This window comes from Thalassophryne amazonica, chromosome 15, assembly GCF_902500255.1.
Source record: "Thalassophryne amazonica chromosome 15, fThaAma1.1, whole genome shotgun sequence".
Lineage (NCBI taxonomy): Eukaryota > Metazoa > Chordata > Actinopteri > Batrachoidiformes > Batrachoididae > Thalassophryne > Thalassophryne amazonica.
This window is the reverse complement of record NC_047117.1, coordinates 70,990,887-71,009,707: the sequence shown is the minus strand read 5'-3', so window position 1 is coordinate 71,009,707 and position 18,821 is coordinate 70,990,887. Positions and strand designations below refer to the sequence as shown.

At 42.3% G+C, this 18,821-nt stretch overlaps 1 long non-coding RNA gene and 1 pseudogene across 1 annotated transcript; one reads left to right on the top strand and one right to left on the bottom strand.

Annotated features, from left to right (window-relative positions):
- Positions 1 to 3,647: 3,647 nt before the first annotated feature.
- On the top strand, positions 3,648 to 15,488 carry LOC117525881 (annotated as a pseudogene).
- LOC117525882 lies at positions 3,918 to 17,817 on the bottom strand. The gene is made up of 3 exons (XR_004565161.1): positions 17,694 to 17,817; positions 11,388 to 11,396; positions 3,918 to 3,929 (listed from the first exon to the last, which is right to left on the bottom strand). It is a non-coding gene; the product is annotated as an uncharacterized LOC117525882 (long non-coding RNA).
- Between the last annotated feature and the right edge of the window lie 1,004 nt (positions 17,818 to 18,821).

Genomic DNA, 18,821 nt, shown 5'->3' with positions numbered 1-18,821 from the left:
CTTCACCTTGCTACATATTTCCCCACCATTTTTGACTTCATCCCGAAGTCACAGGTGCATTTAAGCATGTTGTGTGACATCCTGCCGACAATGCCAGTTTGTGACCGGAGGACCTTTGTGGCCGGGACGGTGGTGGGATCGAACCCCAGACTGCTCGAACTAAAGACCATAATTCTACCAGGTCAGCGAAGTCACAGGTGCATTTAGGCATGTTCTGTGACTACCCACATCCTGCCGACAATGCCAGTTTGTGACCAGAGGACTTGTCTTTGGCCGGGACGGCGGTGAGATCGAACCCCAGTCTGCTCAAACTAAAGACCAGAACTCTACCAGGTCAGCCAAATAAGGGGAATTCCCTACTCGCCAAGCTGAACATGTTTTCAATCCAGGCTCCACCTTGCTACATATGCATAATGCACAATCCAATTTAAGACACTCATTACAAATAAAGTGTGCTGAAAAGGCATGCTAAAATTAAAATATTTTCAGTGATGGCCCTGAAGCCTATGGGCGTATCTCCAGTTTCTGAAGCGTGAAGCGGAACTATAGACAATGATTCCACTTTTGGATGTTGGGTCATCATAAATTACTCTCCATCAAAGGCCAGCACCTGTCTGGGTGGACTGAGACAGTGCAAAAATACAGACAGGTACCCTCAAGGTATTCTTTCTGTATCCTGCATAACTACCAATTAAGAAATGTCATTAAGTCATTCCCAACATAACAGAGAACAGAGAGGACATTGTCAAAGACATTGGAAGAGGCATTCGTTGCAGGGTGGTGGCCGTGCAGGTGGTGGCCTGTACCGGTTGGAGTGTGTGCTGGATGATTTCCACAGCTGCCACGTGACATCTCTCCTTTCTGGTCTCTGCCTGTCTGGTGTGGGGTGGCAGTTCCACTGTTGTGAAAGTGTAGTGACACGGACCCACAACAGGGGGTGTAAATGAACGGACAATGAAAGAGTCAAATATGAACAATTTACTGTTGTGAAAGCACAACCAAACACAGCAGATTACAGAATGTGTACAATAGTCAATTAACAAAGGTGACGTGTGGGCAGGCTCGAGGATAGAGGACGTCTGTCCTGAGAAGAACCGGAAACCACACGATTTCCTCTCCCACCGAACCTGGAGAATACTGGAGCCGCCAAGTCCCGAAAACCCCAGGTGGCCACCGTCTCCGCGTGTCGGATCTGGTACTGCTGGCATGGAGCAGAGACAATCAGATGTGGTGTAATGAACACCCAGTAACAACAATGGTGGATCTCCACCTCCACCTCTCATTCAGAAGCTGGCACGGTGCAGTAGTATGTGTACTTATCAAGGTTTGGAGTGAAGGACGTCAGTCCAAACCCAGCCTCCAGCTGCAAGCACTCACAAAACCTAGTGCAAAATAGCACAAGCAAACAGTCCCTGTGGTAGCCAAAACAATGGCTGAGAACAAATTACCTCCTAAGGTAGGCAATATCTCGGCAGCGAGGTGGAGATGAAGTCCGGTCTTTATGGAGTGGCAAGATGAAGTGCAGATGAGTGACAGCTGTTGTGAGATGAGTGACAGCTGTCACTCCCTGCTGTGTCCATGGTGACTGCGCCCTCTCGTGCCTGAAGCCCGCACTCCAGGCAGGGCGCCATCTGGTGGTGGTGGGCCAGCAGTACCTCCTCTTCTGGCGGCCCTACACAACATCCACTGATCATTAACTCTCATGGGTCATTGTTGTAGTAGCTGTGGGCTCCCATAGTGCTCAGGAGGATGTCATCCAGAAATATGTGACCATGTTTCACCTTTAGAGCGCCACTGTGTAGGATTTAGAGGTGTTTATTATTATATATGGAATATAGCATTATAACATCTGTTCATTTCAACTTGAATTTAAATGTATTGAAATTATAAGGCATCTTTGAGTAAACTTTGAGTATCTCATTGCCAGGCTGAGCGTCCTGATTTTTCAGTAGTCAAAATATGGTCACTCTACTGTACGGGGCATCGTCATTTTCCAAGCGTGCAGACTCAAAGAAATATACACTGCTCAAAAAATAAATAAAAGGGACAAATAAAATTTAAATAAAAATTCATGGTGGATATCTTCCCTGATATGGACTGGGTAATAAAAGGATGCCGCATTGTTTGATGGAAATGGAAATTGTCAACCAACAGAGAGGTGAATTCAAAGATACCTCGATAATCAAACCAAAAAATTATGTGGTTGGCTTGTCTGTTTGGCCAAAATTTCATTGCAGCAACTCAAAATGATACTCAGTTTGTATGCCCCCTGTGCTTGTATGCATGCCTGACAATGTTGAGGCATAGTCCTAATGAGATGATGGATGGTGTCCTGGGGCATCTCCTCACAGATCTGGACCAGGGCATTACTTAGTTCCTGGACAGTCTGAGGTGCAATCTGGCGTGAGGGCCAGTCAGTGGTATCAATTCTTTCATCGTCCAGGAACTGCCTGCATACTCTCGCCATATGAGGCCAGGCATTGTCGTGCACCAGCAGCAACCCAGGACCCACTGCACCACTGTAGGATCTGACAATGGGTCCAAGCATTTCATCTTGATACTTAAGAGGAGTCAGGATGCTGTAGTCCATCCTGTAGATGTCTGGTGCGTCCTTCCAGGGATATGCCTCCCCACACCATCACTGACCCACCACCAAACCGGTCATGCTGAATGAGTTGGAGGCAACATAACGTTCTCCACAGCTTCTCCAGACCTGTTCACGCCTGAACATGTGCTCAGGTTAAACTTGCTCTCAGTGGACCTGCCAGTTCTAGTGTTCTATGGCAAATACCAACTGAGCTCCACGGTGCTGGCCAGTGAGCACAGGGCCCACTACAGGACGTCAGGTCCTCAGGCCACCCTCATGAAGTCTGGTTTCTGATTATTGAGTCAGAGATATTCACACCAGTGGCCTGCTGGAAGTCAATTCTGTAGGACTCTGACAGTGCTCATCCTGTTCTTCCCGTCCTGCTGATGGGTTTAAGGACCTTATACGGCCCTGTCCAGCTCTCCTAGAGTAACTGCCCGTCTCCTGGAATCTCCTCCATGCTCTTGAGACTTTGCTGGGAGACACAGCAATCCTTTTGGCAGTGGCACATATTGATGTGCCAGCCTGGAGGAGTTGGACTACTTGTACAACCTCTGTGGGGTTCAGGTACCACACCATGCTACCAGAAGTGACACTGAGCCTAGTCAAATGCAAAACTAGTAAAAATTCAGTCAGAAAGTCAGAAAAGATGAGGATTGAAAAATGGAAGTGGTGTCCACCTATAAAATCATTCCTGTTTTGGGTGCCGTCTCATTGTCGCCCCTGCTTGTTAATTTCATTAACACCAAAGCAGCTGAAGCCCCTCTATACTCTATATTCTCAGAAGTTGAATTGACTTGATGCTATACTCTAATTAAAAAGTGTTCTTTTAATTTTTTGGAGCAGTGTTTACGTTGTTTGGCAATCAAAAAAAAAAAAAAAAAAACCTTTGGATTTTGAACAAATAGCTTCAATATTTCCTATTGAACTGAAATTACCAACCACACAGCGCTCAGTGTTAACAGCTCCCCTGCTGGACTCTTTGCTGCTCGCCCCCACCACCCCTGCATTGGGTGGAACGGCCACTGACAGCCGTGCTGTGATTGGCTGATGCAGGAGGAGGCTGCTATGACACAGTGGAATGCTGCACACAGAATCAGTTCCACAGCATCAGCAGGCTGCAGTTCTCCATCCTGCTCCTCATCCCTCTCGCCTCCTCTTTTTCTCCTCTCCTTTGCCTCTCATCCTCTCACCACCCTTGCTCTCTCACTTTCTTTCTCCCATTACTCTCCCTGCAACTGGCTGACGGAGCAGCGGACACACCTGCTCAGCCACACTGCAGCAGCAGAGAACACAGGCCTACGTGCAGCAGCAGCAGCATCATCAGCAGGAAGAGGAGGCTCTCTGGTAGGTGAGGTCTGTCTCCCTCCCTCCTGCAGCACAGCGAAGCCATCGTATTCTCCACTCTCTCAAGGACTTGTCTCTGCGAGAATTGTGAGAGAGATCAGGGTTGTGGAAAGAGGCCAAGAGGATATCACACCCTGACTGCCGGAGCTACACCGGAAGACCGTGGAGGTTATTTTTGGACTCGCATCCTGTTTTTGCCTCCATGTGCAATTACAGATTCTGTATTGATTTTCCTTTATTCCACTGCTCTGTGATTTGCTTCAACCTTCATTAGGCCTTCTGTTGCTGCACACGTGTCACACACATCTGTAGGCCTGTCTTCCTCACCAGCTTTTATCCTCCTGCACTGCTACCCTTTCTTCATATCCCCTCCTTCTCCCACTCCTTGCCTCCCATCTTTTCCTTCCAGTCAGGCAGTTTCCCAGGATGCCTTCTTCCAGGCCGCTCCGCTAGCCTCAGCAGCATGGGCGGAGGACTGGGCAGGAGAGGAGAGAGCACGGATTGACCCTTCCCTCAGGACGGGTGCGCTGGCGGGTCACCCTCCTTCAGCTTCAGAGGGCGAGGACGTTTGAGAGCCCTAAAATCAACCACACCTTCCTGCGAGACTACGTCACTGAAGGTAGGGCAGATCAGGCGTGTCATCACTCTCTGGTGTGGTGTCAGATAACAAGCTGGTCTCAGGAAACCGTTTCATTTCAATGTCATGGGTCCTTTATCTCCGCACTGCTCATTATTCATTCTATGATTTACTGAAGACTCACTGACAGACATCACAGTGTTTAGCTTACATGGAATCTCATGTCTTCTCAGGGCAGTTCCCCAACTTTAAAATCACACTTAAAGGGTTCATAGTGAGCAAAATCTGTTCCCTGATAAAGATGTCTGTGGTTTTAGGCTCATCATCCTCAAAGTCCCACAGTTCTATGTCTGTGCATGTTGGAAATACCCCACTGTAATCAATATTTGTGCCTGAAACAGCTTGTTGTAACTTTCTGTGACGTATGTCACAGAGGTGCATATTTGGACTCCAGCCTGTTTGTAAGACACACCCACTGAGCCAGCCTGTGAGACACACCTGCACAGCCTGTGAGAGTAATATGGAGATGCCCCCTGATGAACAGCACCTCCTTTCCATTTAAAGAAACAGGCACAGATTATTATTAAGGTATAGTCACATTTTTGCGGTCTTATGCTTGCTGCATTGGTCCTCGCAATCTGTGCCACCCCAGAAATATTGATGTTGATTATGTAATTTCTCCTGGTTTGCACCCATTGGGTAACCTTGTTAGCATTAGCCATGTCTTTAGCTGGACTACATGTAGTGCCCTTATTTCAGATTTCAAAATGTTTTTATAACAAACTGGACGGCTGTATATGATCACCCAAATTTCTCATTGCAGTTTTTTTTTTTTTACTCTCTCAGCATGAAAATAATTTGCTGCTGCACAATATTAGAAATTCTGACAGATCTGTTTTTAGCATTAGCCTTAGCATTGTGCATACAAAGGTGAACACATTTGCATGGTTAAAGGGTCAATAAATTTGGACTTTTGACACTATGCATGTCCATGGTGTACAATGCATTGTTCATGCAATGCTGTTGCCTCCACCACATACACATTTAAAGAAGTGTAAAATATGATGATGTAGCATGAGTTTAGAGACCTAAAATGTGGGTATTTTAAGATCCAAAACACACTTTGCTTTAAATATTTGGCAAAGTTGAAATGAGCCAAAGAAACTGCAGTCTTTTTTAGAAGCAGGCTGATACAATATCCAAAGTTAGGCAAGGTCAGACTTTCAATAAAACGGCATTCAAGATAAAAAGGAGCCAGGTCACAAAACAAGCAAAGCTCAAGCAGCTAGGATAAACTAAGAATGGGAAATAAACAAAATTGGAAGGTAAGGTGGATGCAAAAACAATCTGGCAAGGAGATGCTGTGGATTTGAGTATATAGCTTTTCTTTACTGTAGAAATTTATGTCCTAATTCAGATGCCATTTCCTGTATTCCTTCTAGCTGATGTCATCTCTACGGTGGAATTTAACCAGACGGGGATCTGCTCGCCACAGGGGATAAAGGTGGCCGAGTGGTCATCTTCCAGAGGGAGACTGAGGTCAGTTTCAAGTGTACAACTTACAATTCTTTATACATAAAAAGAAAGAATTCCTCACCTGTGCTTTTCTTTTTCTTCCCAACCCTGATTCCTGACCAGTTGAAAGGGGAGTCAGAGGAGATAGGTGAGGGAGACTCCGGGGAGTACAATGTCTACAGCACGTTCCAGAGTCACGAACCTGACTTTGACTACTTGAAGAGTCTCGAGATCGAGGAAAAATAAACAAGATCAAATGGCTGCCACAGCAGAATGCAGCGCATTTCCTCCTTTCCACCAATGGTGAGACACGAGCGCGTCACAGCTATTAGAAGAATAGTTCATTTCAATCTGGGAATTAGTAAACATCAGAATACGTCTACATGGATTCACGATCAAAAGATGCAGATTATGTCCTTAAAGAACAAGTTATATGGAAGGTATTTCTATAGTGCTCTTCTACGTATATGATGCAGATGCTCAATGTGCGTTGCAGTGATGCTTCACACACACAGACACACAGACATGATCTTGATGACCCGCTAACGGGGTTCGTAACCGAGGTGGGAACCAGGACCACAGCCATAGCAAAAAAAAAAAAAAATGTCAGCTGTATTGGGAAAATTGTTTTGGATTGTGAGCCCCAAAAATGTTCTTTATATGCTGCGGAATACAAGTGAATAGCCCCAAACTGAACTGTTTTGACCAGCACCTCTATAAAAACCCCCAAACAAAACAGTTTAACATTGTAAGAGAGAACCTGAAGCGATTGCCATGATTTTTAATTTTAGTTTTAAAAAGCTAAAAATGTGGCAGCGTCTCAAGTTGCATCAATTCCCAATGCAATGTGCAGATTTTCTGTGATAAAACCATTTGTTTAGTAACTGCCAATGCTCCTCATCATTCTTATTTTCCCTGACGTGTGTTCATTGTGTGTCAGATTGAATATCAATGGACTTTGAGTCAGAAGTGAGTCATCACAGTAGTTATGTGGAGAGAAATCTCGCTGAGTGGTTTGGGGTCCCTGTTATTCAGTCTCGGCACGCCCATGAATTATCTGCCTGCAGCTGCATGTTAACACACAGAGAACAAGAATTCAGTACTCATGTCCGCTGACAGATTCGTATAAGTTGTTCACAGCATTTCTTATCTTCTTTTCTGTAACCTCATTTGCACTGTGTGCTTTGTGCCGTGCCGCAGATAAGACTATTAAACTGTGAAAGGTGAGCGAGAGAGACAAGAGACCAGAGGGATACAACCTGAAAGATGAGGAGGGACGGCTCAAGGACATCTCTACCATCACCTCCTCTGCAGGTACCAGCTTTATTTTGCTCTGTCATTTAGCACATGATCCCTGACTCTGGTGCCCATCGATTGGTCCTTTTCATTTCACCTTTGCCACTGAAGGCAGCGCTGGTCTGGGATCTGCTTGTCTCTGCGTGGATGTCTGCTTGCATAAGTGTCTAATTGGTCGATGTGTATGTGATGTCGTGACAAAGACTTTTTGTATCCAGGGGAAACTTGACACAAGGTCGACTCACTGAGACCTCAGACAAGTTCGGCATTGGGCACATTTCAGTTGTAGTTGTGGGCCACCAGAGGGCTGAGACTCTAAAAACCTTGTTTATGCAATACCTTGACAAATACATTCATATATCAAGGTGAAACTTGACACACAAGGACAACTCAACGAAGACCTGAGACAAGTTCAACTTTGAATGCATTTCACTTGCAATTGGGCCACCAGAGGGCTGAGTCTTGGAAACCTACCCTGACACTGGCCTCCCTATGAACTGGGCCGATACTGGCCTCCATCTTGGAACGAGATTTCCCACTCCTAAATGACCAATAGGAGAGCCCCGCTCGGCGCAACACCAAAGTGATGCTGACGCCAGTGTCTTGGCCACCAATCAATCACAGGCTAGGAGAGAGAGGCCAGTACCTGACCCAATGCAGGGCCGGTTGTTGGGCTATTGGCAACCCTTGTACTGACAAAGTCTTCATATATGAGGTCTTACTTGTTAAACAAGGTTGACTAACTAAGACCTCACACAAGTTCAACATTAGGTTCAACACTGGTTTCTGAGCAGAGTCGCAGAAACGTTGTGTACCTGACAATTGAAAAAGACTCTGTATATCAAGATGAAACTTGATAAACAAGGCCCACTCACAAAACTGCCAACATATTCAACATTGGGTGCATATCAATTTTATGTTATCCACCGGGGGAAGAGCCTATGAAACCCCAGCTACATGATAACTGACAAAGTCTTTGTATAGGAAGATGAAACTTGGTAATCAAGGTCAGCTCACGAAACCACTCACATTCAGCATTGGTAGCATTTCAAGTTTTAATGTTAGTCACCATGGGGGCCAAAGTCTATGAAACCTAGAGCATGTGAGATCTCCATGAATTGTGATCAAACATGATACTACATTATACCTTGGCAATACCTTGCACACATTTGAGTTTGGGCTCAGTGATGCAAGTTAGCTCAAACCGCCCTTGCTTATAATGCCTTTAGGTCTTGGTCTCTTTCCAAGATGTTTTGACACTTTCTAACCCTCTCTAAGGTTCCAGTCCTGAAACCTACAGATCTGATGGTAGAGGTCCGTCCTCGACGAGTGTTTGCCAATGGACCATACGTACCATGTGAATTCCATCTCAGTAAACAGTGACGGAGAGACGTACCTGTCTGCTGATGACCTCCGTATCAACAGTGGGCACCTGGGCATCACAGATCGCAGCTTCAGTATCCTTCATTAAGAACATTGTGAATTAATTTAAGATGAATGAAAATTGTATTCATTTGATTAATGGCTTTCTGAAATAGATTCACAAAGACTGTTGTACAACAGGTCATCCCCAAATAAGCAGTAACTTAGAAATGCAGAGTGTGTCAATGCTGTACTACATACTGCTACCAGTGTGGACAGTAACAGCTGTACTAATTTTCAGGTTTTGCTGTCCAATAACATACCTATCATACATACACTGTATCCACCTCTTGAATTCTACAATAAAATATATATTCTGTTGCAGCCAATCAAAAAATGTAATGTAAACAGCACATATTGCTGAATTTGTCAGTTTCTGTGTCAGGGCAGAGATTCTGTGCTGGGGATGAGTGTGTTTTGTGATTTCCCATTTAAAATGGAAGCTGACCTAGAAAACTGAGGACATGTCTACGGAAGAAGAGTTTAAATAATTTCTACTGAGCCACACAGGACAACCACAAATATAAACACAAAGGGGAGCAACGTGTAAGTCTAAACAGGGATTTGGTTAAGAGACATATTTAAAGTGTGGGGATAGAAATATGGAAGCAATAAAATACAGCCTTAATCTCAAACATAAAACTAAAACTGCAGTTTTGTCACGTTCCAAGGTTGTTGAAATTTAGCAACATCTCCTCCTGATGGACAATTAGTTGGGGTACAATAGAATTTCGCCAAGAGCTCTGTACTTTATGTTTGTGAGGCACCAAGTTAGTTACTTAAAGTCAAGATGACTTGATGTGTTTTGGAACTAGGTCTCCTCACACAACATAGTCTCAGACATGACCTGGCAGATATGTTTTGTATAATATTGGTCACAAACAATCAAACTGGGGGCATTTTGTAGAGTGTTTTTTTTTTCCCAGCCAAGGCGTATGAGATCCTTGAACTATATTAACACAACCCATATGTCAATGCAATGATAAATAAATAAATAAATAAATAAAGTGACTTGTATGCATACCAGCAGCCTGTGGGCAAGAGGTGAAGTACACCCTGGACATAGCTTCCAGCTGGAGCACTTAGAGGTAAACATTTACTAATCAGCAGAAGAAGATGGTCCATAAGTTACTCTTTGAGAAATCATGCCCACAAATACAGTTGTGCTCAAAGGTTACATACCCTTGCAGAATTGTGGATTTTTTGGACATTTTTCAGCGAAAAATGAGTGATTTGACACAAAACTTTTTTTCACTCATGGTTAGTGGTTGTGTGAAGCCATTTGATTGTCAAACAACTGTGTTTACTCTTTTTAAATTATAATGACAACAGAACCTAACCAAATGACCCTGATCAAAAGTTTACATACCCTGGGGATTTTGGCCTGAATAACATGCACACAAGTTGACACAAACAGGTTTGAGTGGCTACAAAAGGTAACCATCCTCACCTCTAATCTATTTTTCTCGTAATCTGTGTGTGTGTGTGTGTGTGTGTGTGTGTGTGTGGTGTGTGTATATGTGTTTCTGTGTGTGTGTGTGATGTGTGTATGTGTGTGTGTGGTGTGTGTGTGTGTGTGTGTGTGTGTGGTATAAAAGGTCAGTGAGTCTCTGGGCTCCTCACAGACCCTTGCATCTTTCTCCAGTGCTTGCACTGATGTTTCTGGTTTCTGAGTCATGGGGAAAGCAAAAGGAATTGTCAAAGAAAGGTAATTGAACTGTATAAAACAGGAAAGGCATATAAAAAGATATCCAAGGGATGAGAATGCCAATCAGCACTGTTCAAACTTTAATTAAAAAGTGGAAAATAAGGGATTCTGTTAGAAACCAAACCACAGTCAGGTAGACCAACAAAAATCTCAGCAACAACTGCCAGGAAAATTGTTCGGGATGCAAAGAAAAAACCCACAAAAGGTTCAGCAGAAATACAGGACTCTCTGAAATACAGGACTGTCTGAAATTAAGTAGTCTAGCTGCTTCAAGATGCACAATAAGAAGGCACTTGAAGAAAAAATGGGATGCATGGTCAAGTTGCCAGAAGAAAGCCATTACTATGTAAATGAAACAAAGTATCCTGCTTCCAATACACCAAACAGCACAGAGAACAAAGTCATTTGGAGTGTTGAAACCAGAATTGAACTTTTTGGCCACAACCATAAACATTACATTTGGAGAGGAGTCAACAAGGCCTATGATGAAAGGTACACCATTCCTACTGTGAAGCAATGGAGGTGGATGCACTGATGTTTTGGGGATGTGTGGACTACAAAGGCACAGGAAAACGTGGTCAAAATTGATGGCAGGATGAATGTAGCATGTTATCAGAAAATACTGAAGGAAAATTTGCACTCATCAGCCTGGAAGCTGCGCGCTGGGATGTACTTGGACGTTCCAAACATGACAGCATTCCAAAACACAAGGCCAAGTGGACCTGTCATTGGCTACAGCATAAAAAAGTGAAGTTCTGGTGTGGCCATGGTCAGTCTCCTGACCTCATTATCAGTGACAACTGATCACCCTGGGAGATGTTCACATGTGCAGTTCATGTAAGACACCCAGGAATTTACAGGAACTGGAGGATTTCTGCCAAGAAGAATGGGCAGCTTTACCATCAGAGAACATAAAGAGCCTCATCCATAATGACCACAAAAGACTCCAAGCCGTCATTGATATCAAAGGGGGCAATATGCTGTATTATGAAATGGGGTATGTAAACTTTTGATCAGGGTCATTTGGTTAGTTTTTATTGTCATTATGATTTAAAAATAGTAAACACAGTTGTTTGACAACAAATTGCTTCCCACAACCACTAGCCACAGTGAAACAGAAATTTTTGTGTTATCATTCATATTCTCTGAAAAATGACCAAAACATCAAAATTCTATCAGGGTATGTAAACTTTTGAGCACAAATGTATGTCAATGAAAATGTAAATGTGGGTGATCACCTAAACGGCTACCCTCCAGTTTCAGTTGGTAGAAGTAACTAATTTATGGTGCCAAATCCAAGCTGTATGGTCCCTGAAGCATTTCTTCTCAGATATTGTGGACATCAAACCAGTCAACATGGAGGATCTGACGGAGGTGATAACAGCAGCAGAGTTCCACCCTCATCACTGCCACCTGTTTGTGTACAGCAGCAGCAAGGGCACATTGCGCCTGTGCGACATGAGAGCCTCTGCACTTTGTGATAAACACACCAAACGTGAGAACCTTATTGTCAGATCCAAGCATTGATCCTACATCATTTGCCTTTATGATAGTGATTTGTGCATAAGCCATAATACTCTAGAATTTAACAAAAAAAAGTCTCATTATGATTGTTAATACTCAAAAGTATGATCTCTGCATCCAGTCTTTGAAGAACCTGAAGATCCAGGGAGCCGCTCATTCTTCTCAGAGATCATTTCTTCTGTATCTGACGTCAAATTCAGCCATAGTGGACGCTACCTGCTGACCAGAGACTATCTAACCGCCAAAGTGTGGGACCTGAACATGGACAAAGGCCCTGTAGAGACATACCAGGTCAGAAAGTTCCCGTGAAGCTTCACTCATGGCTCTGCATCATCTGACATGATTCTATAGCTATACCACATTAATCTAATTTCAACATCTAATTTCTGCTGCTTGTATCCACAACCTTATTCTTTCACTCATTACCCAAACTTCATGACCATAGTTGAGGATAGGAGCTTAAATCGACTGATAAATAGAGATTGTCGCCTTCTGGCTCAGTTCCTTCACCACGATGGTCCAGTATAGTGGTCCGTAAAACATTAGACGCCGCCCCAGTCCATCTATTGATCTCACTCTCCAACTTACCCCTACTCGTGCACTAAGAGATACTAAAACTCCTTCATTTGGGCAATACCGCCCCCCTGACCCAGACAGAGGACTATGGTCTCAGATTTGGAGGTACTGATTTTCATGCCAGTTGCTTCATGCTTGGCCTCAAACCTGCTCAGTATGCATCAGAGGTCACTGCCTGATGAAGCCAACAGAACCACACCAGCCTCAAAAAGCAGAAATGCAACTCACTGAGGTCACTGAACTAGACACCCCTCCGGTCCCTGACTGTACCTTGAAATCCTGTCTGTGAATATCAAGCACAGGATTGGTGACAAGGGGCAGCCATGGTGGAGTCGGACACCTACCAGAAACAGGACTGATGTAATCCCAAAAATGTGGGTAGAGCTCCTACTTTGCTCATATAGAAACCATGCTTTGAAGCGGTTCTGCTACCCCATACTCCTGCAGTGCTCCCCCCCCCAACAGTATACCTCGAGGAACCCGGTCGTAGACCTTTTTGAAGTCCACAAAACACATGTATTCTGGTTGGTCATAGTCCCAAGACCCTTCCAATATTCTTGCCAGGGTAAAATGCAGGTCCACTGTTCCACCAGAATCTGATGTTTGGCTAATGGTTGAAGTACTAGGGGAGCTACAACTACTACCTTTGCACCCCCCCCCCCCCCCCGGACTAAACCAAACCAACTGTTTTAGGTTCCTTAGATGACCCAACACACAATCAGGATGTTCCCAAAAAAATAAAAACTGGTCTCAAGCCAGTTATCCAAGATGGCTGCCAAAATGTTTTTTTTGGGTTTTTTTTTTTTCACTAAAACACCTTTACACAACATATAAACAACTTAAATATCAGCGATTCAATGGGAAGACCATTGCAGGTCACAGCAAATTCATTTGTGCCTAAACTAAATTCATTAATGGGTTTAAGATTCAAAATGGCGTCCAAAATGGCCACCAATAGACCCTTATCATTTAAATACACAGTAGGAACAAACAATAGACTTAATAATGACAGAAGTCATTGATGTATAAGTAAAAAACAAACAAACCCTATTTTAGTGGCCATCTTGGATACCTGGCTTGAGGCCAGTTTTTATTTTGGGAACATCCTGATTGTGTTTTGGGTTCATCTAAGGAACCTAAAAAAGTTGGTTTGGTTTAGTCCTGGGGTGTGCGTGTGTGTGTGTGTGTGTGGTGTGTGTGGTGTGTGTGTGGTGTGTGTGTGTGTGGTGTGTGTGTGGTGTGTGTGTGTGTGTGCAAAGGTAGTGGTCGTAGCTCCCCTAGTAAAGTCTCCAGTATGTTGGCATGGGCTTTCCCAGGGAGGCTGGGAAGAGAGATTCTTCTATAATTGGAACGCTCTGTCTTCTTTTTTCTAAAGATGGGGACCACCACCCCAGTTTGCTAATTCAGAGGTCTTGTCCCCGACTTCCATGCAACATTGTATAAGTGTGTCAGCCATGACAGCCCAACAACATCCAGAGACTTCAGCTCCTCAAGATGAATCTCATCCGCCACTGGGGACTTACCACCACTGAGTTTTTTGACTACATCGTGACTTCTGTTAGGGTGATGGCACCAGATCTGCCTGAGTCTTCCATCCCTACCTCCTCGGCAGGGCTACTTTGAGCATACTGTACATTTTTGTAACTCCAGTGACAAGCTGTCCTGTTCGCTCTCATTCATTACGCCCTAAAATTTGTTTTATGATTTTAATAAAAGTTCTTGCAAAGAAACAAAGGTCACTCAGAGGCTTGATCACCAGCAATGTTTACAATTTAACTACAGTTGTAAAAAGTGAACTTGTCCTTTAACAGGCAACTTTTTCTCCTGTTTCCTTCTCATACAGACAGAAACTAATGTGTGTTTTCATCATCTCCAGGTCCACGAATACCTGAGGAGTAAACTGTGCTCCCTCTATGAAAATGACTGCATCTTTGACAAGTTTGAGTGTGTTTGGAACAGCTCAGATAGGTAAGCAGCAGTGGGTTGTCTATCCTGTCAGTATTACACATTTCACTGCACTGCTGCCAACAATTAAATCAAAGCAGTTTTGATCATTCTTCACCCTTTCCTGAATTATTTTTCCATGATATTTCCTCTTTTTTGTGGTCCCATGACCTCTCCTCTCCTCAGTGTGATCATGACAGGGGCGTACAACAGCTTCTTCCGGATGTTTGACAGGGAGACCGGGCGAGGAGTGACCCTGGAAGCGTGGCGGGAAAGCAGCAAGCCTCGTGCTGTGCTGAGGACACGGCGAGTGTATACAGGAGGTAAGCGTCGCCGTGGAGATGTGGGCGTGGACAGCCTGGACTTCATGAAGAAAATCCTGCACATGGCCTGGCACCCGTCTGAGAACATCATCGCCATAGCAGCCACCAACAACCTGTACATATTCCAGGATCGTGTCAACCCCGATGCGCAGGCACAGTGACAGGGGCTGAGATGATGGCGAAAAAGTTTATTGAACAGCTGCAAAGATGCAAGCATGGAAGTCCACATGTCAAAGTGCAGACATCAGGAACAGACAGCTTTTGCAAGAGGATAAAATCGCAACGGAATTCTGCAAAAGGTGCAACATTCTTGGGGATTATTCAGTCTCTTGGATGTTGTTTGGTCATTTTTCAGCCACTGGTATCTCACATCTTTGAATGTGCTTGTGAACCAACACCTAGGAGGCAGTAAAAGAGGTGCAGGGACACCTCTCCATCTGTAAGCTGTAAAGAAAACATAACTGTTGCTATGAGGCATAAAATATCCTGAAGTGACTTTACAGTGGATTTTTTTTGTCTGCATTTACAGTGGATTGAAAAATGGGTAGAACTTGAGGAGTGACATTATAGAACTGCTCTTCTTGACATTATTCTTAAACTTTTATGTCTGTCAGTTGCCAGCAGCTGCTGAAGATCTCCTTTAGAGCAGTGCTCTTGGAGAATGCACTCATAAAAGATCTATAGTTGCTCTGTTCACTTTGCAATAATACATTAACAAAAACAGTACAGCAGTATCCCTGCTTTAAAGGGGTCATTTTATACACCTTGCCAGCAAGGTGTCTTAAATTAAAATTTCTTACCAAAATTACACCATACACACCAAGATGATGCATCTTTATACATACATACATTATATATATATATATATATATATATATATATATATATATATATATATATATATATATATATATATATATATATATATATATATATATATATATATATATATATACATACATACATACATATATATCAAAGACAAGATATTTCTGAGTCTGTCTCTTTAAATGGCAAGAGAAGGATGTCTCCATCTTTCACACAGGATGTGTGCCTTGGATAAAGACTTGTGTGACATATGTCACAAAAGTCAAAAAACAATGTTTCAGGCCAAAATTTTGCTTATAGCAGCAGTGTTTCTATATGGACAGATGTACAATTGTACATTTTAAAAGGGTTCAAAACCCCATATTAAAACCCCATATTAAATGGGCTCCTGGGCTAAATCATGAAAGACCAAAGTATTGATAAGCTCCGACATTAACTGTACTGCTTTCGGTACTGGAGAAAGGAAGAAAATGATGCAGTTTCATTGTTCCCTACCTAGATGAGGTCTCTCTTTTGCAGCCTGAGTGCAGGGTAGATCTCTCTCTCTCTCATACACATGCACACACAATGTGTGCTGTGTGCAGATAGAAAAAAATTACCTGCATTAATGTGATATGACACATTTATTTTGTGTTTTTATGAGTTGCTCAGACCACCAATGCTGACATGGTGCATGCACTGGTGCAAAGAGCACAACCAAATAAAAAAGAAAAAAGTGAACTTGAGACAACAGCTGAGAACAAAGAAAGAAGCCACAGAAGCCTGGTTATTAATTCAATTTATTTTTGAGGAGTGACAGCAGTGCTTCTGCCTTGTGTGTTCACTCTTTCATTTACATCAAGCTTTTTTATCCTGCGCTATTTGGTCATAATAAATACTGCATTACTCCACCTCCTTATATAAACTAATCTCATCACAATAGGGCTAAACTCAGCAATCTTTCAATGAAATACTGCATTATTGTGATTTGTGGGAGGGCTCTCTTTCTTAAAATCAAATTGCCAGTAATATAATAATAATGATAATAATAATAATAATATAATAATAATAATACAGTTAAAATACTGGACAGATAACGAGTACCACTAAGAGTAGTAGTACCGTTAATATCTTAAAGATAGCCATCCCTAAACATTTGTAACTGTTAGATGTATTAAAAAAAATGGCCCCTTTAAAACACGAGTTTCTATTCTACAGGTAAAACAAATGTATATGTATGTGTCTTTTTACTATTAACTGTAAAAAATGTGTTATTATTTTTAAGGCTGCACCAATTTTGGTCCAAGAGAGTTAAAATGTGAATGAATTCTCCAGTAGATTTGAGTATCGGAACTTATTTATAGAAAAGTTATGGAGTCGCACTATTCCAACTAAAGATATACTGTAGGAGTTTTGTCTTATGTAAGTGCTTTGGCCTTTTTGGCCACAGGTTGCTGGTTTGATGTTGGCTATTCATTTAATAACTACAAACCTACTCATTGATTTATTGTTATTGATGACACTGAAATCTGTTGAAAAATATGCTCACACTGAGGATATCGACAAATACATTTGATTATTGGTAAGTGTTAAATGAGCACATACAGTATCTATTGAATATGTTACAATCAGTTCCAACTCCAAGCACACTGTTCATAAATGCGACAGTAAATTCCGATCAAGCTTTGGTGGCTGAGATTGTGTCCCATGTGTTTAAAAGGTTAAAGTTCACCATCAGCATAATAGCTCATTAAATACATTTGTGAGAAATCTGAACTTAAAAAATGTGTTTTATAATCACAGCTTCTTAATGATGATATACTGCATACCTCACAGTGTTATGTGCTTCTCTGGAGTTCAGCATTGCAGCAGTGCAGATGCGTAAGCAGATCCAGCAGGTTGGAGGGGTGGGGGTCGGGCTTTGGGGTTTAATTCACGTTTTCGTGCCATCAAAAAATTTTGGTCATTTCTGGTTTCTACCTCGATGAGGCATTTGATTGTGTTCTGTATGCAATAAGATGAAACATTTCTCGTAGTTTCGAGCAAAATTTGTTTGCCCCAACAAACTATTGCCTCAGAAGAGAAGGTAGCCAAATGGGCAAACATGGCGCCATTTTGTGAGAGTTAGCCACAGTGGCTAACACAAAATACTCATATTAACAGAATGGAAGAAATTTATACAGACACACATCTTACTTCTGTCACATAGGAAACCAGAAATAGAGTTTAATTAGTTTCAGCACGCAAACACTAGTGTTTTTCTTTGTACTCCCTTGTCAAACTAATGGCACAGAGGGGGCGATACATACCCTGCCTGTGCAGATAACAGTGGGCTGTAAGAGTATGACACTTATTTCAAGATATAGTAGGATGTTAATAATGAGACATCCAGAAAATGCATTTTTTTGAAGTACAGTGATTTCAAGACTTTTTAGTGACATCATCATAATCTTACCACTGATCATTCTAATCTTTGGATCACCGCTCCACTTGTATTAGGTGCAGGGATATGCTGGAGAATGTGGTTTCAGATGATTATGAAATAGTTTCATAATATTTTAGCGATGACTTATGACTTATCTGGTTGATTGAAAGTTTTATTTCGGACATGAAGAACAAACAAATAAAGAAGAAACAAACTAAAACATAGTAAAGCAATAAATCACAAAACAAAAGAACAATGTCAACATAATGAGTTCGAAAGGGAGTAGAAAGAAGCATATGCTTATTCAATCCTACCCCTTGTCCTATCTAAGTCCTTTTCTTAATCATCAGTTGATTTCAAAATATGTTTAAAACAAATTTGCAAACAAACAAATTTGGTTGATAGAAGTGCAACATCCTGGCCTTTTTTTGGGTGGGGAGGGGGGCGGGATTTTTGTTGTTATTGGCCATGACATTGACCTTTGACTGATCTACTTGAAAACACTCACCCAATGAATATTTCTACCAAGTTTGGTGAAAATCTACTCACCTGTTTCTGAGTTAAGTTGTATAAAACTAGACAGCCTACAGACAGACACACATACACACGCGATGACACTTAGCAAGATAAACAAGGACTCCATATTTTAATATTACAGTCTTATGTTGTTGACACAGCAATACGGAAAACTGAAAATGTAATACACACACATACATACATACATACATACATATATGTATATATATATACATACATACATACATACACAT